At 41.2% G+C, this 25740-nt stretch overlaps 1 protein-coding gene across 2 annotated transcripts in view; it reads right to left on the bottom strand.

Annotated features, from left to right (window-relative positions):
- Positions 1-25740, bottom strand: part of FBXO36 (F-box protein 36) — a 74873-nt gene that overhangs the window by 39136 nt on the left and 9997 nt on the right. The gene's annotated exons all lie outside the window — the stretch shown is intronic.

A 25740-nucleotide genomic window follows, 5' to 3' on the forward strand; every position in this document is an offset into this window, starting at 1 on the left:
TGAGACTGAAAAATGACAATGGAATGTTCTTGGGGTGAAAGGGCTCATACCCAACTTTATTCCCACAGTGGCAGGTTAATCACTAGAACCCTGCCCACTCAATGTGAGTCTGCAGGCAGCAAGCCGGCCTCTGCCTCTGGGCCTCTCTGTCCCAGCAGCCATCTCAGTCTCTGTCCTGGGCGTTAGTACCACTCCAGTCTGCTCTCCTGTGGCTATGCCACCATGTCGCCCAGAGAACTGGGCACAGCTCTTCATATAGAGTCAACGTGTAGTGAGCTAGCCGACTGGGGCCAGGTGAGAATCCTGGCCATAAGGACCTTCACTTTATCCACAGCATCTCTCTCCATCTTGAATCCACCTGAATGTTTCCTAAACCTAGTCTCAGTCCCTTTGGTAGCTGAGTCCAAATTTCCAAGGAGCAGTGAGTCCTCCAAGCCAGTAGCATGTGGGAGACCCTCCATCCCCCCTGTTCCCGGGCTGTCATCTCTCAGGTAACAGGTAAGGGCTGCAGCAGTCTCTTCCAGGTCCCCTCTTGGCAACATTTTCCCACCAGATGGTGGCTGCAGGAGGAGGCGTCCTATGACTCCCCGAGTTCCCAAAGGAGGCGTGGGGGCTGGGAGGCTTTCTGAGGCCCGTCTGGCCGCCACCTCCGCTTGCACTGTGCTGGGGGGTGGGAAGCACCTGAGGCCTCTCAGCAGGCCATCCCATTCGCCTCTCTCTCCTGGTCCCCACCTGGTGGGGAGCGGCGGGGTGGGGTGGAGGGGTTTAGCTTCGCGAAGCGCCTAGATCTTCAGTCTACCTGGGGAAGTCTACCGGGCCTTTGGCCTTCACCCCCAAACGTGCTTGGAAGGAAATGGCTCAGGCCTCTTCTTGTGGACCAGCGGCGTCTAAATCTTTTCCTCGGAGTCTCTCTCCTCCCACTGCAATCTGGGAGGTTTGCTTTGTTGAAGACTAGGGAAACAGGCTCTCCGCATATTCTAACCATCTATTATCAGTGCCAAAAACTTTAGGACCCCATCCCCCACCCACAGTTTGGCCTTTTGAAATTTAAAATCCTAGGCCCTTGCATCTCAAAGCCTGGTCTTGAGAAACTCCCCTAACGCAATGAATGTAGCTGTTTAAAGGAGACGAGCAGATACTGGGAGGGAAAAGAAGAGTCAAGGAAAACTCTTCAATCAAACCTCAAGTTTTGTCTGGCCTGCATCTGGTTTGATAGTATAAACTTCCAAACATACACTTTAAAATAAAGACGTGCCAAAAAATATTTAAATTAAGTACGCTAATTAAAATAATGCTTGGAACGTTCTCTTGGGGAGAAAAAAAAAACATTTTCTTGGAAAAAAGCTTAAATGAAACATATTCTATTCAAAAAGTTATTTTCCCAAGTTACATCCATGACCCCCATGCAAAATTTGGCAAGACTTTTCTCATCAATACGTATGAGGCCCATTCTCAGTCTCAAGTTTAACAGCTGACAAAAGCATCCCATGGTCCTTTCTGTTGAAGATAAATTGGAATTGAGCAAAATCACCTGTAAGCACCTGAGAAGCTATTATACGATCTCCATCTGTCCTGGTTTCTAATCCCTGACTTCTAACCTTGGGCAGAATTCACCTTATCTTCATAACTAATCCTCCTTCACTCACCTGCAGACTCAGCTCTTGATTTTCTATGTGGGCTCTGACTTTAATGCAGGATCTTGGTCCCATAGCTCTAGTCAGCTCCCCTGGGCCAGTCCTACATGCTAAGATACTTTTTTCCGGCGACAAAGGAATGTAAAAGTTCCTCCAGTTGGCTGCTATCCAACAAGTCTCCTGTTTTTTTAGAGAGAAGCCTTTTCAAAGTGTAGTCTGTGCACTGTCTCAAATTCCTCACCCTGTCTCTTTTCAACTCACTGCAGCCGGGCTCCACAAGACTTCATAGGACACAGGCTACTTAAATCAGCAGCAATCTCTTTAGCAGCTGTGAAAAAGAAAGACACAGACTCGGGCCTGACATGCTGTCACTTCTGCTAGGGCAAGTCACCAAACCAGCGCTTCATACCTAAACCTAATTACAGTTTCAACCTCCTGCAGAAACACAGTCAGTCAGATATTTTCTGGGCAGCATCATCAAAAAAATAATTTGTCACATGAGCCTTCTCCATTTTCCCTAAAAGAAGATAGGTGATCTGCATTGTAAGACCCCCTTCTCCTTCCCCAAAGAGATAGTGCTCTTGCCTGAAACAATCCCTTCTCTTTTGATAACTTTCCTCCACCTTCCTGTCTATAAAAACCTTCCTTTTTGTACAATTCCTCAGAGCATCTCTCTTCTTATTAGAAGAGATGCTGCCTGATTCATGAATCACTTAATAAAGCGACTTAGATCTTCAACTTTATGTGGATGAATTTTGGTTTTTAATACAACTTAATTGGTAAACACTCATTCATTCATTCATTCATTCAGCTAAATATTGAGTGTCAACCATGCGCGATGCACTGCTCTACGTGCTAGGGATATAGCAGTGTGTGAAATGATCCAAAGTCCCTTTCTTCATGGAGTTTACATTCCAGAGTTGGGAAAGAGATGACGTTGATTTATTTCTTTATTGTCCCTATTTCAGTCATATTCCAATCCCAATCCTACAACAGAAATCTAAAAGAGCCTGTATTTCTTCACTCTCCATTCAGTTGGTTACCAAGTGTCAATTCAGCTCCTACATCTTTCTCTAACTCTCTCTATATTCCCAATACTTGCCTTACTTTGGCTACAATGGAAATACAGTTGACCCTTGACCATCACAGGTTTGATCAGTGTGGGTCCACTTATATGGGGATTTTTTTCAATAATCATATTAGAAAATTTTTGTTGAGATTTGTGACAATTTGAAAAAGAGTTCTTTTCTCTTTAGCTTACTTTATTGTGAGGATGCGGTATATAATATAGATAGCATACAAAATAAGTGTTAATTGGCTGTTTGTATTACTGGTAAGGCTTCTGGTCAACAGTAGGCTGTAAGTTCAGTTTTGGAGGAGTGAAAAGTTGTATGTGGACCTTCAATTGTTCGGTGTGTTGGTGCCCCTAACTCCCAAGTTGTTCAAGGATCAACTGTATTCACACCACAAAAGCTGGCAATTGTTACAAATCAGGATTTTTTCCTTTGGAGAGGCCATTTTAAAGCATTTCCCAGCACATCACTGATTAAGGACCTTAAATCAGTCTTTTTTCCCTTGGACAGGTACAGAGGTTTTCTCTACCCCATGTGCTATCCTCCTGGAGATCGTCCTTCGTACACCTGTTGCCAGAGTGTTTCTTTTAAAAACATCAGTGTGATCATGTCAGTCCTCTGCCTAAAGCTCTCTGAGATCCCCCTCCCTTTCAAGGCACTGGCATTGCACATAAAACCCTCCTTGGTCTGGCCCTTCTCTATGCAGCCTATGTCTGACCTTACATTTCAGTCTACCAGCACTCATATTGATCTGCCCCTCCTCTGTGCCTTTGCACAGGCAGTTCCTTCAGCCTGGAATACTTGTTTTCCAGTCATCTCACAAGGCTGTTAAGGCATGATCTTTTGAGCTCCCTTTTCAAGCTCAGGCTGGTTAGATGCCTCTCCATGTACTCTTAGGATCCTGTGCATAAGTTGATCATAGTATGTAAGCTACTGCCCTCAAACAGGTTTATTTCTTGTTCCTGATTAACCTGCCTGGCACTGTGACCTTCCCTCCAGTCTTGGAGAAGAACAGCGCTCTCCATACATCTATCCTTGGCCCTCTCCTCACCTTATGAGGCGGACTCTACACGGTCTTTCTGGGTGGTCTCAGTCATCCCTGAGACTTCTGGCTTTCTCCCACCTCTGTTCTGATGATTCACCATTTATTATATCTCCAGCCCAGATCTTTTGGTCTAATGAACATTTCTAGCTGGATATGTCACCTTAATACATTTAAAACAGAATTCAACATCTTCCCCTCCAAGACTTCTCTTCCTGGGTCTTAGGTCAGTGGCATTACCAGGAGTCAGCAAACTCCAGCCAGTAGGTCAGATATGCTCACAGCTCAAGCTAAGAATGATTCCTATATTTTTTAAAAGGAAAAAACCCAACCAAAAACACAAAGAATATACAACACGGATCATATGTGGCCTACAAAGTGTGGTAAAATTGCAATATTTCCAGAATCTCTCGCCCAGGAGGTGGAGAGGAGTAGTCCATCTCCATATGAATAGGTGATTGCAAGGGCAGAGAGGTTGACGGAGGGGCTTTTTCTTCAGCAGCCAGGTCCCAAGAGACACCGGGTAAGTGGAAGTGAACTGCTTGTAAGAAATAAATGGGTTTCTTCCACTTTATTTCTCCCTTTGACTGATTTCGGTTTCAAAGTTCTTTTACCCTGGGATTTTCCTCCGGAATTACAAAAGCCTAGAATATTTCTTATCTGACCCTTTCCAGAAGGAGTTTGCCAATGTATGGGTGTTACCATTTGCCAAAGAACCTGGGAATCAGTAATAGTATTAACTAATTAATTAATAGTAATTATTAGCAAAAATTGAGTTTAACCTGTTGAACTACTGGGTGTCCTACATATTTTGTTTTATTCTCATATGAATCCGTAACTCTTAGGATGGTTTTGGTTACATGTAACAGAAAACCTTGACTAATGGACTGAAACAGAGTCTATAGATACAGAAGGCGGAAGCACAGTGTGATCACTTCTTCAATTATTTTATCAAGGGCCTAAGTTTCTTCCATTGTTCCGCTTCGCCAAGCTCAGGTGGTACTGGCTTCAACCAAAGGCCAGTTCCCACTTACTAACAAGTGGGCTGTCAGTGGTCATTGGGACCACTTGTGTTCTCATTATCATCTTCTGAGAGAGAAACTCCCCCTCAACCATGGAATATGAGGAATTCTACATGAGCCAAATAAGACTCATGCTTATCCCACTGTGCACTGTATAACTTTCTCCCTTACCTCAAATCCAAACAGCAACCAAGTCTTCAAAAAAAATTTTAACCCTCTAAATATCTCTTGAATTTATTTCTGTTCTTTACAACCACACCCACCAATCTATAAGATCCAAGAAAGCAAGGACAAGTGACTTCTCTGCATGTCCAGCATCTTCTGTAAAAGATAATTATATGAATGAATGAAGATACTTCATTCATATGTCATGTTTTCATTTTACAGCAGAGAAAAGTGAGTCAGAGCGTGAGTTTCATTGGCCAAGGTCACACAGGTAACAAGATTTGATTTAGTTTTATCTGACCTTGAAGCTCTTTTACTTCAATTATACCACATCTCTTTCCTCCTATTTTATCATCTTTTCCATTGGCTTCTTCCTCTTAGCCTTAAATATGCTCAAATCTCTCCTAACAGCCACAACAAGGAAGAAAAATTGTCTTCCTTGTCTTCACTTCCTCATTTTTTCATTTACACCCATAATGTACTGAACCCATCTCCCAAATGTTACTAGGATCCTCCCAACTTCCTATCGAAGGGCGCACCCATCTTTATTTTACTATATTCTGCAGCATTTGGCTCTCTCTCTGTGCCTTCTCTTCCCAGAACAGTCCCAGACTTCCAAGGCTAAGCTAAGGATCCCTTGCTTTGTAATCTCTCTGCATTTGCACCGGGTTGTCTAGAATCCGTTCTTCACATCACAGTAGGGACTTTTGTGGCCCAAATTCCACCCAAGCTTCACAGTATCTACTGGAGTGTTTTATTGATTGGAAGGTAGCCCACTGAACTATGGCTATTTGTTTATCTTTTGTGACTACCACTAGCCTCCAGCAATCTTCCAGTCTTAGATGGAGACTTTTCTTTTAACTTGCAGAGTACCCATGGAGAAAGGCACAGAGCTGAAATCAGTAAGTGCCTGTTGAATGAATTATTGAATAAGTTAATACACTGACTTATCCAATGGCATCCAGCCAGTAAACAGCAGAATACAAATCAAGAAAAGTCAGAGATTTTTCCAGTAGACTATATATTGAAGAAGACAGTAAGTTTTCCAGGTATTAGAACTCATTAATATGTATGATGTAAACTATATAAATCCATTATTTGGAGGATACAAAACTTTATTTATATAATACTTATAATCTAGTTTGTACTTATATTAATAAACACTTAGGTTTACTTTACATTAGTTTATTTCTATTTAAACATGTATGTATACTCATTATGCATTTATATCTTTAATTTGATAGACAAAAAGAATAAACTAAAGGTAACAATCTAAATAACTGAGAAATCCTTATTGTTATGAAATTACCACAAAACCACTTTCATATGAATGAGCAGACTATTTCCTGTTAAGTGAAATTTAGTATTTTAGTCACATTTAATCCTATTCAATGTATTTTAAAATTAAGGCTGTAATTCAGCTACATCTTCTGGTTTTACAACAGACAAGGGGCTTAAAAAGGGGGCTAAATAATGGCTGCCTGCTGCGTTTCTTCTTTTTTGAAATGCTAAGTGAGGACAAATGCTGGGGAAATCAATGTGATAAAAATGAAGAAGGAATTCTCACAGGGTTAGTTAAAGGGCCATAAAAGAGAAAAATATTAAACCCACTAAAGGGCTAAAAAATTTGCAGGTTGGTCTTTAGTCTATTTCCAGTAAAAAATGGCTGGCATTCCCTCAAATTAAAAAAAAAGGGAGGTGGCTTATGTTTTAGAATTTTAAAACGGGAAAATACAATGGTGAACAGGTCTATAAATAAATAGATCATAATTAACTTTACCTCTTCGAAGTGCACCACAATTTCCACTGAACTGCCATGAATTGTGTAATTTCTTTGTAAACAAACTAAGCCTTTTATAACAAAAAAATAAAACAAAATAGAGCATAAAAAATAATAAATGACCTGAGGTTGGGGTGGGAGATAAACTGCATAGTTTCTTTGGGATAAGTCTGTCTTTAAAAACTCAACACTTCAGTGACATCAGTGAGTTCTTATACTGAGTGCATAAACAAATACCTTGCTAGATTTACTAATAATTATTGTGGATATACTTCTAAAGAAAAATAAAAATGAGTCCTAAATGACCAAAGCTTACTCTGAAACCATAAGTATATTTCCTTTCCCACTCCTATCCCCCAGACCTACAAAAAGGAAAATGAAAGAATTGAAATATATTTTCCATTAAGGCCATCATCTAAGTTCCAACTATTTTTTCAGTAAAAAGTTGAAAAATCTGCCAATTAGGATGTCTCCACATACAATAGACTACCACAAAATAAGTGAGTCAGTTTTCCTGGAGTGTGTTTTCACTTATTTGACTTTCAGCAACAATGGCCTCACCTCTTCCTGAACTGTTAGCTGGCTAAACTCCCCACATTATTTTCTTAATGATATTAATTTTTTAAAGAGAACACTTAAAACACTTAAAAACATTAAAAAGGCCTTATAGTTATGACAATGATAAAGCTGATAGTAAACAGTTCAAATAATAATAAAAAGCATGGGGAGAAAGTAAGAAAAGCCAAAATCTATAATCCCACTTCCAGATATTAAAGAATATTGTTACAGATATTCACCAAACATTGCTCAGATTCTATATACATTTGTAGATGGATTTGTGTGTGTGCATATATATGCGTATATATGTTTTACATAAATTATATGATTTGTAAACTTTCTGTCACAGACATTGATTCATGTGATGTCAAAATACAGCAACAATCATTTTTAGTGGCTTCACAATGTTCCCTTATATAGAACTGTAGATAATCTACTTAACCAATTCTCTATTGAAGGACTTTTAGTTTGCTCCACCTGCTTTTTTTAATTCTTATTAAAATTAAAAAAAATTGTTTATTAAGTAATTATTGATATACACTCTTATGAAGGTTTCACATGAAAAAACCATGTGGCTACTACATTTACCCATATTATCAAGTCCCCACCCTTACCCCCAGTGCAGTCACTGTCCATCAGTGCAGCAAGTTGCCAGAGATGCACTATGTGCCTTCTCTGTGCTACACTGTCTTCCCCATGATACCCCCCACCCCAACCATACTAAACATAATACCCCTCAATCCCCTTCTTCCTCCCTCCACACCCATCCTCCCACACCCCTCCCCTTTGGTAACTACTAGTTCCTTCTTGGAGTCTCTGAGTCTGCTGCTATTTTGTTCCTTCAGTTTTGCTCCGTTGTTATACTTCACAAATGAGGGAAATCATTTGGCACTTGTCTTTCTCTGCCTGGCTTATTTCACTGAGCATAACGTCCTCCAGCTCCATCCATGTTGTTACAAATGGTAGGATTTGTTTCTTTCTTATGGTTGAATAGTATTCCATTGTGCATATGTACCACTTCGTCTTTATCCATTCATCTCCTGATGGACACTTAGGTTGCTTCGATATCTTGGCTATTGTAAAAAGTGCTTCAATAAACATAGGGGTGCATATGTCTTTTTGAATCTGAGGAGTTGTATTCTTCGGTTAAATTCCAAGAAGTGGGATTCCTAGGTCAAATGGTATTTCTATTTTTAGTTTTTTGAGGAACCTCCATATTGCTTTCCACAATGGTTGAACTAGCTTACATTCCCACCAGCAGTGTAGGAGGGTTCCCCTTTCTCCGCATCCTCACCAGCATTTGTTGTTCTTAGTCTTTTTGATGCTGGCCTTCCTTACTGGTGTGAGGTGATATGTCATTGTGGTTTTAATTTGCATTTCCCTGATGATTGGTGATGTGAGCTCCACCTGCTTTTAAGTTATTATAAACAGCACTGTGATGAATATCCAGTTTGTGTGTCATTTCAAATTTGTGTGATTATCTCCTGAGGGTAAATTCCCAGAGATGGGATGCCAGGGTAAAGGGTGACCATATGATTTGACTAATCATTGCTGAACTGCCTTGGCAAGGCATATTGGTTAGGATTAGGTTCAGCTGAACATGACAGAATGCCCAAAAAGGTAGCTTACAAAAGACAGAAGTTCATATAAGAGAGAAGGCAGTCCATGGCCCAGGGGACCAGGCACCTTCCATTTTGATACTCTATCTGAATTTGATACTCCAATTCAGAAATTGGCTTCTTCTGTATGGTGTGATATGGCTGCTTAAGGCTAGCCATCACATCTGCATTCCAGCCAGCAGGAAGGAAAAAGAGACAAAAAGGGTCCAACTCCCAATGACTCTTCTGTGACATCACAGTCACCACTCTGCCAATATCCTGTTGGCCAGAATTTGGTCATGTGGCTACATCTAGCTGCAGGGGAAACTGAGATGTGTAGTCTTTTTGTCTGGGTTGCCCATATGTTCAGCTAAAAGTTACATATTCTTTTATGAAGGACAAGGGAAAATAGATATTAGGGCCAACTAACGGAAATTGCCGCAGGAAGGATGTACCAATTTACAGTCCTTGTCAACATCACACAAGAGGCACCATTTCCAAAGACTTTACCAACACCGTTAGACTGTTCCCACTGCAAATGCATTTCATTACTTACAAGGGAAATATTTAACTTATCCTCAAATAACCTGTGTCATTGAAGCCACTAATATCAATGATGGACACTTTCCCTCCCCAAAGGTAAAAGGAACATGCAAATGTGGGGACTAAGACACTGTCCTTCTGTCTTGACTTATGCTTCACTTCTTTCTTCCCTGTCATCCCTCTAGGGTAACGTTGTCCATAGATTTAAATACTGCTGAGTCAAAATCGGTATTTTCACTCCTGATCTCCAGAATCCTACTAAGTCACCCAGCTGCTTACTATGCATCCCCATCTGGGTAATCCACCAGCATCTTAGAATCACTGTAAAAAAACTGATCTCACCTTCTCTTTGAAACCCACCTATTCCTCTTCCCGCATTCCTTAGTTTGGTGGCACTTGTTGAGTCATTCTAGACTCTTCCCTGTCATCAAAAACATTGACTCCATGATTAATTATATTTCCTTAAAAACTCCTGACATTTCCTTCATCTCTGGTTTTTGAGGATCTAGACAAAAATCTCATACGAGGTCTCCCTACTTCCATGCTTGAACCAATGCAGGCAAAGATGGACAAATTTCGGGTAACTTTTTTTTTTTTTTTTGAGAGGGCATCTCTCATATTTATTGATCAAATGGTTGTTAACAACAATAAAATTCTGTATAGGGGAGTCAATGCTCAATGCACAATCATTAATCCACCCCAAGCCTAATTCTCGTCAGTTTCCAATCTTCTGAAGCATAACGAACAAGTTCTTACATGGTGAACAAGTTCTTACATGGTGACCAGTACAAGGGCAGTCATCACAGAAACTTTCGGTTTTGATCACGCATTATGAACTATAAACCATCAGGTCAAATATGAATATTCGTTTGATTTTTATACTTGATTTATATGTGAATCCCACATTTCTCCCTTATTATTATTATTATTATTATTATTATTTTTAATAAAATGCTGAAGTGGTAGGTAGATGCAAGATAAAGGTAGAAAACATAGTTTAGCGCTGTAAGAGAGCAAATGTAGATGATCAGGTGTGTGCCTGTAGACTATGTGTTAATCCAAGCTAGACAAGGGCAATAAAACATCCACGGATGCAGAAGATTTCTCTCAGAACAGGGGTGGTGAGGTTCTAAGCCTCACCTCTGTTGATCCCCAATTTCTCACCTGATGACCCCCCTGCGACTGTGCCTGTCTTAGGTTGTTCCTCCCTTGAGGAATCTTACCCGTCTCTGGCTGACCAGTCATCTTCTGGGGCCATACAGGGAAATGTAAAGTTGGTAAGTGAGAGAGAAACAATATTGTTTGAAAAGGTTAGCTTTTTACTTCTTTGCAGATTTATGCCCTGTGGCTTCTATGCCCAGCATTTGTCTTGAGGTATTTTTATTCGGGTAACTTTTATTTGATTTATTATTCAAGCTCTTTCCTCAAACTTACCCCTGAAAAAGGCCAGATTAAGGGGATTCATAGTAGACATGGAAGTAGACCTGAGAACAGGAAGAACATAACTAAGCAAAGACTGGGGAAAGGGTGTTCTGGGGGAGGGGAAACATAAGCAAACAATGAGGACAGAGGTGACACTGGCTGAACTGAAGAGATGATGTCTATGTGAGGACAGAGTCCGTATAGACAAGGTTGTAGAGGCTTATCTCACAGCACACCTTGGACACAGCAGTGCACCGAGTCCTGGCTGCAACCAGCCGCATCATACTTGTCCTGTGGAAGTGCAGTTTTAAGGCCTCTCTCTCTTCTCTCCCAGGATTGCACTGTAAAATTTCTGCTCGTTTTACTTCCTTTTCATCTTCCCAATGCCCAGTTTTCTCTTTCACCGTCTATCTCAAACAGGAGTACTCTTGAACTGAAAAAATCTTGAGGATAGAGAAGATATACAGAAGGAAATCCGGGTACACTAAAATTTGCAAAAAGAAACCTAAGCTAGAAACTCATAATTCAGTGGTAGAGTACTTTCCAGATGGGTCAGAAGGGTCTGGCGGTATCATTTGGGACTCCCTGTCTCAAGAGACAGAAACACAATCCCAGGGAAAGTAAAAAGCAATCATGTTGGCTGATGTACCTTGGAGAGACTGTAGTGTGGCTGCCCTCAGGCACAACAGGGTCCAGACGTGCAGAATGACAGCATCAGACATCAGCTCCTTCTCTTTCCTTCGGTTTCTGCTCCTCTCTGATGTTGGCCTCATTATTTTCTGTTGCAGATGTGTGTCCCTCATGCAGTGGGAGCCTGGCAGCTAGAAACTCTAAGCCTACATCGTCTGGTTTGAGGAACCCCTAAGAAATCAGAAACTAGCTGGGTAACTGATGGTGAAAAATCCCAGGGAATGATTTTATCAGTGCAGTCGGCATGAACTACCCACCCATGTCTTGGAGGCAGGGGGGTTAATGATTGGCTAAGCCTGGGTCACACGCCCATCCTCGTGCTTGCACTTCAGTGGATCACTGACAGCGGGGGTGGGGAGCAGGGGGAAGGGGACGTGGCTGAAATGAATCTGGGGCAGAAAACCTGTCAATCTGATTAGAACAGAGACTTGGTGGCAAAGAGAATTAAGACAAGTTAGGAGTGGGAAATGAGGCCAGACTGTATAGATCATTATCCTGTAAATGGAACACTGAATACCCTGAGAAGTCTATGTCTGTTTGTATGTACAGCTGATTCTTGTTATTCACAGTATTAGGCTCTAGAAGGTTGCTGCCAATGCTGAATTAGCAGATAGGAACGACTGCCTTAAGGGAAACAGAGTGGTAGCTTCCTGCAAGCCTCTGGTCACATTTTCATCAACTGATCAATACATAACCTGGTTTTATGTGTGTCTCTGCTTCAAGATACTTTATTTAATGCATTTGTTTATTCATTAATACTGAGCCCACAGCCAGCAGCGCTGTAACTCATGTCTGAACGAAGCTCATCTAACGCACACATTTTCTCCATCAGGCACGTCACAGCCTTCTTGCTCGCAGAGCACTAGACGGCACTTCAGCAGTTTTTAAACAGTGAAAAGCATAAAAAATGAGAAAAACGTGGTACTAAATAGACCACAAAAAGGCCACTTGTTTACAGAAAGAGAGGTGACACAAGAAGGCAGAGCGGTGCCATGTTCTACCTCAGCTGGGAGTGGGCCAGTCGGTGGACCCCACTTTCCCCTGCTCTGCAGACGTCCGGGAATGACCGGGAAGGTCCCAGGGGTACACGGACTTGGGGGTTACAAGTAGATTTTAGCCAGCAAGCACACATAGGTATGGAATTCCGGAAGACTCCTCCGGCAGTGGTGGGCAGGAAGGAGGGCGCCGGGAAGGGAGGACGCCTGGGAGAAGCAGCAGCAGTCGGGGAGACCCTGCGGGAGCAACAGGGACACAGGGATGAGCCCGAGGGAGTCCAGGGAAGGGAGGACAGGGCTTGATGCCCATCCGGACGCAGCGCGCACCAGAGGGTGACGTCTAAGGGAGGAGGAGGAGTCGGCTGCTTGAGCCTAGAAAAATGGAGAACGGAGTCTGGACGAGAATCTGACCTTGAAGGGCAAGATGGATTCCGAAAGGAGCCCTGGGTCCTGTCAGATGCTATATGTTCTTCACACAGATTTTTTCTTAAGTATAAATTTAACCGATTTAAAAATACGTAAGTACTGTTCTAGTACTAAATCATTTTACTTCCAATCATTAATAAAATATAAAAACACATACAGCGCTTACTATATGCCAGACATCGTTCTAGGTTCTTCATATTTATTAGCTCGCTTATTTGCCAAAGCCTATGAGGTATCATTAGATCCATATTTCAGATGTAAAAACTGAGGCAGAGAGTGGCAACTTGCCTGCATCCAGCAACTATTAAATGGTGGCATCTGCTAAGAGAATCCATGTGTTTAACTACCATGTTATACTGGTAGTACTGGTCATGGTTTCTTTACAAACTCTTTACCACATTGCCATTTTCCTGCTTCCCCTCTGCCCATTCCAACAATCCCCCCCATTCCCCCTCCATTTAATTTATGGTTTTGCCAATATTCATCACTGTTTCTTATCTAAAATGGAACATAAACCTTGTTTATGTTGGTAATAGTAACTAAAATAGTAATAAACCTTGTTCACCCTAATTTCTTTCTTCACTTATTTTTCTCCTTAAAAAAAAAAATCACTGCTCTTTAGCTGTCTAAACCTACTTCAAACTATAGCTCACAGATGCCTAAATCTTTGGTTTCTTTTCTGAATAAGCCCAAACTCTTCATTTTCTTATACTTAAAAAATACCAGTTTTGCTAGCTTTTATCAGAAATGTAGTTTTTTCTTCTATATTTAAAATAGCAACACAATCTGGACTTTCAGGTACTAATCAAATAATTTTTTTTGTGTGTTAAGTGATTCATTTGCTGTCTTCATGTTTTAAGAGTGATACTACCTAGTTGGAGCACTGTAATAATATTCATAAAACAACTGGAAAATCATAAATGGAACTGTTAAATAAATTCAAGTGTTCTAGTATGGAATTTAACTAGAACATCTACACAATATCTCTTTTGTTTGCCAGCTTTACTTTATTTTTTGATTTCACTTTGATTCCTCAAGCATAGCCGGCTTCTAGTATGGAGAACATGGGAAAGGTACGCTTTGAGAAAGGTGGGAAGAACTTGATTCAGCAAACACATACTACTCTGTATCAGGTGTCTTTATTCAATGCATATAACTTCATGCAGTTTTTATGAACGGATCTTGGAAGATGTCCACATCAGCAGTTTGCGAAGGTCCGAATACACAGCCACAGTGCACCAGCAAAGTTGCCAGGGGGCCAAGGCTCCTGAGTGCTTCACATACCCACTCGTGTGCTTTTCAAGGCTACTGTTTCATGGTTTTCTTTGTCCTGTAACAATAGCCATCATGATCTATGAACTCAAAAGTTTTAACCTTGCTTGGTGTACCCTTATATATACTGGAGAAGCTGAGCATCAAACTGCCTGTCTCATGCAAGGCTCCTGTCTCTGGAGCTGACCTTCCTTGAGCACACTTTGTCTTGCAGGTGACGTTTGGCCTGCCACTCCAGCCACTGTGAATTGGACCATTGTGGCCATCTGACCTGGGCAAGTTGGGCTGTTTTCAGTTTTAGGTGACGGAAAACCCCCTCAACCTGGTTTGAGTGAAAAAGAGAACCTTACTGGCTTTCATAGCTATAGGCCCAGCACTGGCCCAGAAGCCACAAACAATGCCACAAAGACCCGATTTCTCTTTTACTTCTCAACTCCATCCTCCTCTGTATTGGTGCATCCACAGGCAGGTCATCCCTGATGGTAACAAGATGGCTGTTTGCAGCTCCAGGGTCACACAGCCATAGCTCCAAGTCTGGGGGTAAAGGGAATGCCCCCTTCTCAACAGCTGTAGGCATCTAATTGGCTTGGATTGGGCTGTCGGTGCCTCTCCAGATCACTGTGGTCATTGACGGTGTTGGGTCTAGTTACTGGACCACACAGTAAGCCTGAGGTTGGCATGATTTCCTTGAGGAAATTCAGGGCATTATTACCACAAGAAGGGAGACAGATGCTGGCGGCAAAGGTAACACATGATCCAAGGACAGGCGACACACGGGCTTGACTTGGCCAATAAGGATGTCTCTTGGGAAAAAGTATCCCAACAAGAACAAGTGGCTGAATAAAAATAGCAGATCATTTCTCTGGAGAAAATGGAACTTGAGACCCAGATGTGAGCAGCTGGTAGGGGCAGCACAAGCAGAGAACACAGAGACCCAGGGACGAGCAGGGAGCCAGAGTAGCTGAGGACTACAGTAGAGCCGCACGGAGCCCTGACGAAATTCTGCGGAGAGAAGCCAGGCCAGTCCTCGGGTCCCTGGGACCTGCTAACCCTCAAGTCTCCAAAGAGTGGCTGGGATGGCAAGATTCCTATCTTCATTGTCTCCAGATGTTTTCTCATGACCAAGACCCACTGCACTAGGTAAGTGGGATGAAGAACCCAAAGGACCTAAGGACACTTCATTGCAGAGAAGGTAAAGACAAACAAGAAGGGAAAAAAATGAAGGGACAGAATGTAGCACATGGTGGAGCGGCCGCGAGCACTCTTTCCCGTGCTGTACGAAGTGCTGGTGCTGTGCGCGGCGTGGCAGGAGCTGAGTGTTTACCTTACCCTATTGATCCCTTGTCCCTGATTTTATTTCTAGGCAGCCAGTTGGAGAGGGCCTCCCCTCAACACACACACTTAAGCGAACTTCCTGCAAGTCCTGCTCTTTGGTTTCGAGGTCACACCTAGTGGCCAGGGTGGTGGGACCTGTAGTCTTTTGGGCGGGCATCTTTAAGCTCAACTAAGGCTGTAGAATGATAATTTGCCATCTCAGCCACACCCCAAATGCCCACCTGTGTTGCATGTAACAATCCCCCCTCCCCTGAGCTACCCCACCCATGGTCATGTCTCTTCTCTGGGTGTTTTCTGCTCATCTCTTGGCCAGTAGCTTGCATATGGCTCAGAATGGCCTTTTAAGTTTCTTCTTTACCTTTGTATTTCAGTTCCCTGCATCAGGTTGGCTGTATCTCTTTGACTCTTAGTCCAAATTTTCAAAAGGAGGCTCATCTGTTCACACAAATCACATGGTTGCTGGTCAGCAAATGGATTCACTAGCCTTGAGGCAGGTGTTCATCTTGGTCCAATTAACTGTGGCAAGGGGAGGGATGGGGGATGGTACAACACAGATGTTGACTTACGTCAGATGGGGCTTAGAGAAGGTATGCAGAGACATACATATCCAGACAACTGTATTTTCCCAATGACAAACTCAGGTGAATCAAGTAGGTGGGCCACAAATATCCTCTCATACTATATTAGTTTCCAAGGACAGCTGTGTAACAAAATACCACAAACCAGGTGGCTTAAAACAACAGAAATTTATTGCCTCACAGTTCTGGACGCTAAGAGTCCACAATCACAGGGCTGGCAGGGCCACAGTCCCTTTGCAATCCATGAAGCAATCCTACCTCCCCTCTCCCTGCCTTCCATGGTTTACCAACAATCTTGCTGCTCCACGCCGAATCACCCCAACTCCTGCCTTAGTCATCACGTGGCCTCCTGTGTATGTCTCCGCACGGCTATCTTCTTATAACGCACTGGCCATAGTGGAGCACAGTCCACTCTACTCCAGTATGCCCTCATCTTAACTGGTAACATCTGCAATGACCCTATTTCTAAATGAGGTCACTGTCTCAGGTAATGGGGGTTAGGACTTCAATACATCTTTTTGGGGAAGATACTATTGAACGCATAACACATGGGTCGTACAGCCAATTTCTCCACAAACCAGGTACACATCTAACCATCACAGCAGAATTACTCTCAAATGCATGATCCTTACACAAAAGGTATATGACGCTGCAGTGAGTACTGTGAGTATGTGTTTACTGTGTCTTTATATATTCACCAAATGTTCTTAGTTATGCTATTAATAATGTCATCTTGGTATTATTAACCTCCCTCTGAAGAGGAAAGGTTAAAAAAAATCAGTATTCAAAGGTAATATCGGGGAATAATCTTTATTTCATTTACTTTCAAATATTCTTTAGTCACTGCTTTCTACCAATTGGGAAAAATTAATTTGATCCAGCAGGCAAAATGCAAAAGCACTAAAAACTCATCCAGCTGCCTCTCGGCTCCTTTGAAGGTCTTACGTGGAGTTCTGTAAGGGCCAAGACTGCTGCCTCTTTAAGGAAGAGGGACCTTGGGTGACAGTGGGAAGCAACGACCACGTGGAGGAAAGTAACGGGGGAGCTGGAGGTGGCCCCTGAGACATAAAAGGGGTCAGTGTATAAACAATTTTTTCCTGTTGAATGCCAGCCTCTCCCTTAAAAAAAATACCAAAGAGACATTTTAATAGTTTTAGAGAGGAGAAAGACTCATCTTGGAACTAAAAGAACTTACCAGAATAATAATGTCATGTAGGGATGGAAACTCCCAATGACCTGTGTATATAATTCACAAAATCCTTAAAACATCGTGAGATAGAAAGTATCATCTCCATTATTTTGGATAAGAAAATGAGACCCACCAAGTCTGAGTGCCCAGCTAGCTCCCTTCGGCCATTCTTGCAGAGCCCTCCCCTCTCCCTCGTGCCTGCTGCATGGCTGCGCCCCGAGTCGCAGTCTGTCCCGCAGCTTGGGGCAGGCCATTTTCCTCTGAAAAATCCTAAGTGGATCCCTATTACCTTGTAGTTGCCAAACTTTTAGTTTTTCATCACAGAATCATTTTATTAAGAAAAATTCTGTACAGATTTTATCTGTATCTGTTCATGTATATATATATATCAGTTAATGTTTATTGAAAAGTGATATTTTATGAAGATAACTGTTTTTATAAGCTCAGTTTAATATTATTTACTTATTATCAAGTTAACAAGAACAAGGAAACTTCTGATAAAAAGAAAACTTTGAAATCAGGCAGCAAAATATAGATGAAAATGAGTATTGGTGTTACTCAGCATCAGTAGTCAATTAATGTCTGCATTTTATTATAAAATTATAAAAAGAATACACTTTTTTATAAAATAATAAGAAGAATCCAGGCAGATAATCATAAATCTATTCCACACATTGTACCAGCACAATCTTTTAAAAATGCAAACCTAATTACCGTATTTCATCCACTCTAAAATGCCCACTGACTGTAAGTTACATCAGCATTTTATGTACAGCCCAGAAAAAAAATGCTAATTAAACTTTGATTTTAGGGATAGTAAGATGTAAAAAGAGTGTTTCACGGTCATTGGGAAGTAGAATGATAGTAACTTCATCCTCTTAAAAATCAGTGGCTTCAGGTTCTTCGCATAAGGACAAAGCTCCTGGTTATGTCCCAGGAAGCCTGCATGACCTCCTCACCCTGATCTCTGTGTTCCAGCCACACTGGCCTTCTTTCCATTCACCACATCTTCCAGATCACAGATCGAGCTCCACTGCTTCTGGAGAGCCTTTCTTGACCTCGCTGACCAGGTCATATTTTTGAGCACTTGGGTGTCTCACCTGGACACCATTTACCATGACTGACATCTAGTTTGGCTGACATATTTTGGCTTCTGTGTTTATTTGATATATTTTGGCTTCTGTGTTTATTTGATATAGCCCCATGAGAATAGAGAACATGAACTTTTACTCCTTTCTGTATCCTTGGTTCTTGGCACAGCACCCATAGCTCCCAGTACAGCAAAGGCACTGAAACATTTGTTGAGTGAATGAATTGAAATCATTTTTAAAATTCACACTGCTGATTTTAGGAGAGGCTTCAGTTAAAAGGATCCAAAAGATCCACAAGTGTGATAGTAGTAAGACTTTTGTTTCAGAGTTGAATCCTTAACAATATTTACCAAATTCTTGTCTCCTGATGATAGATAACTTCAGACAAAAAGCATTGAGAATCATTATGTGTTAAACTCTCTGTAGCTTGATATTATCACAAGGTGGTCAATGTGTTTTTGTGAATTCTTAGTGTACCAAGATTCTGTGCCGAGTTGGTTGTGTCTGAGCTTCTCCTGATTTTAAGCCTTTTTCTCTGCTCTGGTTATACCTGCCTTGTTAAGGCACAAATTGAAAGAGAGGTGGTCGGAGCTCAGCCTTTTAAAACAGTGACACATTTGTAAGAAATTCTGCTGTGTTCACAGCCATGACAGATGCTTTCCTTTGCAGCCTGCACCAAAACATGTTCATCTAGATTTTGGAAGCACAAGCTAAGGTGTTAAAATTTGGTACACAAAATATTTGAGGATGTAGGTATTTCTTTGGTACTACAACTTTCAAATTATTCCCAAAGATGAGATCTGAAGAAAATGCTTATGGAACTCAGAAGAACATTTATTTGCAAAACCAAAGGATAATCTGAAAATCATTGACTGGCTGGATCAATTCTTAATTCTTGAATTTACCAGGCACCCTCTGCTGTGCTTCCCGGTGGTCCTGACACCCAGGTTACATCCTGCTAGAGCTCAGTGTTGACACACCGTCAGCCCAGAGGACCCCACCTCTTCTTCGTCTTGGTCTAAGCACACGTCTTCCCTGACAGCTGCTGCCCACTGAGGATTTCCTGGAAAGTTCTCACCGGACGGCTCCTGTCTCCACTCTACGTGACCTGGCTGCAGTGTGTCGTGGTGTCTTCCTGCTAGACTGGAAGCTTCTGAGGGAAAGGGCTCCGTCTCTGCATCGTTGGAATGGTCCAGAGCATCGTGCGCAGCAAACACTTCATGAAGGAAGCCCTTTCTCTCACAGCCTTGACAACCTGGACAAGTTCTATTTTTTTTTTTTTTGAGAGGGCATCTCTCATATTTATTGATCAAATGGTTGTTAACAACAATAAAATTCAGTATAGGGGGGTCAACGCTCAATGTACAATCATTAATCCATCTCAAGCCTAATTCTCGTCAGTCTCCAATCTTCTGAAGCATAACGAACAAGTTCTTACATGGTGAACAAGTTCTATTTTTTGCCAGTGGAAAAATCTGTCTTGTGGTTTTGAACTGTATTTTCTGATCACTAGTAAGATTAGCATATTTTCATATATATGTTTATTAGTTGTGTGTTTCTTCAGGTAATTGTTTCTTCATATTCTTTTGCCTATTTTTCCACAAGGCCATTTAACTTACTAATTTGTAGGATTTTTTTTTTTTTTTGCCTAGATACTTGACTCTTTTTAAAGATCTCGCAAGGAGCAAATTCCGTATCCTTCCATAGAAATTCATCCCACCCAGGTAGGTCTTCCCTGTGTTTAATCTAAACCTCACAGATTGCCCTGGGGGCCCATTTCCTCTTGTTTTCACTGCTGCTGTGTAAATGGAGACTAGTTGTGATCATCAATTATGACTAAACCGTTCTTAACAAAAGCAGAAAGTACTATTGAATATTTCAGGCCTCTCTTATTTGGTTGAGTAATCAGTTACTTGTACTCAGAGATTTTATTTCCTATTTTTATCTTTACTACTAAACTCTTTTCTAAGTCCTCTACATTCTCTACTGTGGGATCTAGAGCTTAAAAATGGGACCCAAGGAATGTAAAATAGTTCAACCATTGTGGAAAGCAGTATGGAGGTTCCTCAGAAAAGTAAAAATAGAAATACCATTGGACTCAGGAATTCCACTCCTACAAATCTAAGAATGCAGGAGCCCAGTTTGAAAAAGACAGATGCACCCTATGTTTATTGCAGCACTATTTACAATAGCCAAGAAATGGAAACAACCTAAGTGTCCATCAGTAGATGATTGGATAAAGAACATGTGGTATATATATACAATGGAATACTATTCAGCCATAAGAAAACAAATCCTACCATTTGCAACAACATGGATGGAGCTGGAGGGTATTATGCTCAGTGAAATAAGCCAGGCGGAGAAAGACAAGTACCAAATGATTTCCCTCATCTGTGGAGTATAAGAACAAAGCAAAAACTGAAGAAACAAAACAGCAACAGAATCACAGAAACCCAAGAATGGACTAACAGTTACCAAAGGGAAAGGGACTGGGGAAGATGGGTGGGAAGGGGGGGATAAGGGGGAAAAAGAGGCATTACGATTAGCACGCATGTGTGGTGGGGGGACAAGGGGAAGGCAGTATAGCGCAGAGAGGACAGGTGGTGATTCTGTAGCATCTTACTACGCTGATGGACAGTGACTCTAGTGGGGTGTGTGGTGGGCACTTAATAATAGAGGGAATCTAGTAACCATAATGTTGCTCATGTAATTGTACATTAATGATAGGAAAAAAAAAAAGGGACCCAGGTCCTGGTAGGCATAAACTGGAAGATGATGTGGGACCCCTGGAAGGTTAGCTTGACCCCCGCCTCCATTTTGTGTCCTCCACTTTGAATAACTTAACTATGTGCCTCCATTTTGTGTCCTCCACTTTGAATAACTTAACTATGTGCCTCCATTTTGTGTCCCCCATCTTGAATAACTGTGTGCCTCCATTTTGTGTCCCCCATCTTGAATAACTGTGTGCCTCCATTTTGTGTCCCCCATCTTGAATAACTGTGTGCCTCCATTTTGTGTCCCCATCTTGAATAACTGTGTGCCTCCATTTTGTGCCCCCCATCTTGAATACTATGTGCCTCCGTTTTGTGTCCCCCATCCTGAATAACTACGTGCCTCCACTTTCTGTCCCCCATCTTGAATAACTATGTGCCTCCATTTTGTGTCCACCATCTTGAATAGCTGTGTCCCCTACATGACCCCTGCCTCCATTTTGTGTCTTCCATTTTGAATAACTATGTCTCTCCATTTTGTTTTGTGTCCCCCATTTTGAGTTTCCCGCTCAAGCCACGCCCATTCCCACGGGAACCTTGCCCAGCAACCCTCTGCAGCCAATCAGCTAAGGTCACAATAAACCACCCCCCTTAGAAAGCCCCTACCTGTTTTTGCTACAGTATAAAAGCAAAAAGGAAACTTTGTTCAGGGTCTCAGACGGAGTCCTGTGTTTTGACGGGCCACTGGGACCCTAGTTCAAACTGGCAATCAAGACCTGTTTTGTTCTTACATGTCGTGACTGAGGCTGGTGACTACGGCTCCAGAGCGGCTCCACACGGGGGACTCAAGGACACGGGGCACAACAATGACCACATGGTTTCCTGATTGCTGCACTTCTATTCCTGCCTCTCATTATGGTGCCTCAACCCCTTACTGGATTATTTTCTGTGACATTGCTTGATGGGCACTTTAAAATATACATTAGCCATACTAAGGAAGGTTACAGAGCAAGAATTCCCTTTTTAGTAATTATTGTTCTGCCTCAAGTACCTGACACTTTTTTTTAAATTAAGGTATCATTGATATACAATCTTATGAAGATTTCACATGAGCAACATTGTGGTTTCAACATTCACCCATATTATCAAGTCACCCCTCCCACCCCATTGTAGTCACTGTCCATCAGCATAGTAAGATGCTAGAGAGTCATTACTTGTCTTCTCTGTGCTATACTGCCTTTCCCGGGACCCCCATACATTATGTATGCAAATCACAATGCCCCTTAATCCCCTTTTTCCTCCCTCCCCCACACCCTCCTCACCTCCTTCCTTTTGGTAACTGCTAGTCCATTCTTGGGTTCTGTGAGTCTGCTGCAGTTTGTTCCTTCAGTTTTGCTTTGTTGTTATAGACCACAAATCAGTGAAATCATTTGGTACTTGTCTTTCTCTGCCTGGTTTATTTCACTGAGCATAATACCCTCTATGTTGTTGCAAATGTTAGGATTTGTTTTCTTTTTATGGCTGAATAATACTCCATTGTGCATATGTACCACCTCTTCTTTATCCATCTAGTGATGGACACTTAGGTTGCTTCCATATCTTGGCTATTGTAAATAGTGCTGCGATAAACATGGGGGTGCTATGTCTTTTTGAATCTGGGATCTTGTTTTATTTGGATAAATTCCTAGTAGTGGAATTCCTGGGCCAAATGGTATTTCTATTTTTAGTTTTTTGAGGAACCTGCATATTGCTTTCCACAATGGTTGAACGAATTTATACTCTCATTAACAGTGTAGGAGGGGTCCTCTTTCTCTGCATCCTCATCAGCATTGGTTATTCCTTGTCTTTCAGATGTTGGCCATCATAACTGATGTGAGATGATATCTCATTGTGGTTTAATTTGCATTTCCCTGTGATTAGTGATGTAGAGCATCTTTTCATGTGCCTGTTGGCCATATGAATTTCTTCTTTGGAAAAGTGTCTGTTCAGATCCTCTGCCCATTTTTTAATAGGGTTATTTGGTTTTTGGGTGCTGAGGCTTGTGAGCTCTTTATATGTTTTGTATACTAACCCCTTATCAGGTAAGTCATTTATCAATATATTCTCCCACACTGTAGATGCCTTTTTGTTCTGCTGATGGTGTCCTTTACTGTACAGAAGCTTTTTAATTTGATGTAGTCCCATTTGTTCATTTTTGCTTGTTTCCCTTGCTTGAGGAGATGTGTTCAGGGAAAAGCTCTTCATTTAAGTACCTGACACTTTTAATCAAAGTTCTCTGTGAATCTCTAACCATTTGTCCACATTAGTAAGTAATCTACATTAATACTGCTGGTCCTATCCTCTAAGATCTATACCATTATTAGCAGCAAACTTAGTATTTCCACCCCCCCCACCCCCCGGGTTACTGACCACTTTGTCTTGACCATCTGTCCTCCAAGTCAGCATGTACTTTCATAACCATGCTCTAAGTTTGGTCCTCTGTCCGGTGAGTCTCCATATGAGGGCTGTGATCTGATTCCCTAATAGACTGATGCTATAGAATATAGTTTTAAACATGTTAAAGTCAAAATAGACTGCATCAAGTCTTCCAAATCCAACATTCAAGGTCATAATGAATGAACTAAAAAGGTTTTTTTCTTCATGAGTATTCAGTAATCTAAGTTACAAAAAAAAAGTTGCCCTTTTTAAACTAAAAATTGTTAGTCTGCTAGGGCTGACCTAACAAAGTACCACAGACTGGATGGATTACATAGAAATTTACTTTCTCATAGTTGTGGAGGCTAATGGACAAAGTGCTGGCAGAATTGGTTTCTTGAGGCTTCTTTGCTTGGCTTGTAGATGTCTGTCTTCTCCATGTCTCTTCATATGGTCACCTGTCTGTGCACATCTGTGTCCTCATCTCTTCTCTAAGGACACTAGTTATATTAGGATTAGGACTCACCCAAGTTATCTCATTTAATTTAATCTAAAAAACTTTTTTTTTAAATGAACAACAGATTGAGAAGAGCTAAGGTGCAAATAGAGATTCTGAGAAATAGCAACATTAATGTGGTCATAAAGGCAAGAAGCACTTGAGTTGGCATAAAAGTAGGAGAACCAAGAAAGAAGAATCCATGGGCTCTAAAGGGAAACATTTCAAAGAAAGGCTGATCAAAAGCATGAAATGTCAAGCATGCTAAGGTCATAAATATCCATTATATTTAGTGATTATAGAGTCAGTGAGTAATATAGAGAGAGTAAGAGTGAGGTAGGAGTTGCCTTAAGGAATGAATGAGAGAAAAGGTCATGGAGTCAGTGAGTACTCTATGAAGGAAGAATAAGAGAGATACAAAGGAACAGAGATAAAAAATGTGTGTTTATTTTTGAAGGCAGCTACTTGAAGGGAAAGAGAATTTTGAGTAATTATTGCACATTAATTTGAGCCATAGTTTTTAATGAATTTCTGTCTTGTTACCTTTATCTACAAGGATCTTTCCTCCAAAGATCTGTCTTGTCCTATTAAATAGCAGAAAAACTTTCTCTTCTTCATAGCTGCAAAGTATTACTTTCAAACTTCTAAAAGCATTACTTATTATCTTTTCTTCACTTTTTGCTCACATATTGGCCCTGCCCTTAAGTTGTACCACTTACTAGAAGTAAAACCAAGATCCTGAATGTTGAAAGCTCAGGCTTCTTTCTGTACTTAATCATCTAAGTTCACGACTATGATTCCCCTCCCTTTCTAAGCCCTGCTTTTGGTTTTGACATTTCCTTCATTGGATTGTGGGAAGAGATTTTTACTTGTAGGGAAATGCGGCTGAGATTTGCTATGGTATTTGGAAAAAGCACTACAGTATGTGGGGCTAGCCAAAGACAGTTATTCACTGCTTGGGCATAATGTATGGATTCCAGGCAATTCACTTAAGCTCTCTCAATCCCAATTGCTCATCTAGATAATAATGGTAGCCATATTATAAGTGTGTTGAAGGATTAAATGTCTCACCTGTTGTAAGCACCCAGTAATGTTTAATTTTAACTATTAGTTTTATTATTAAAAAGATGTGACTTTCGATGGATCAAGCAAGTTCTATTTGAATAGAACTTGTAAGATGGTTCTTCGGTGAATAACTGCTCATCGATACCAAACTGATCTTTTTCACTTAAGTAACCAGGAAGTCTGTTTCAATGCTGAATCATACCTTAACCCTACAGTGATGAATTCTGAAAGGGAAGGCTTAAACCAATCTCTCCAAATCCCTACATAATCCTCTAAACCATTTAACATTTCTAAATATTATGTAGTTAGGATACTATCAGTTATTTACTTGAAAAAATCAAATTTATTTAAGCTAAAAAAACAAAAATGAAAACAATTTATCCATTTCTCCCAGCCCCTATATCCTGCCTATGGCAACCATCAATCTGTTCTATGTATCTATGACCTTGGGTTTTCACATGAAAAGAAATTTTAGATTCCACTTGTAAGAGACCATATAGTACTTGTCTTTTTTGTCTGACTTATTTTAACACTCAGCCTAATACCTCGAGGTCCATCCATGTCGTCCCAAATGGCAAGATTTCATTCTTTTTAATGGCCGAATAATATTCCTATGTGTACCACCATTTCTTTGCTCATT

This window comes from Manis javanica, chromosome 12 (assembly GCF_040802235.1).
Source record: "Manis javanica isolate MJ-LG chromosome 12, MJ_LKY, whole genome shotgun sequence".
NCBI classification, from domain to species: domain Eukaryota; kingdom Metazoa; phylum Chordata; class Mammalia; order Pholidota; family Manidae; genus Manis; species Manis javanica.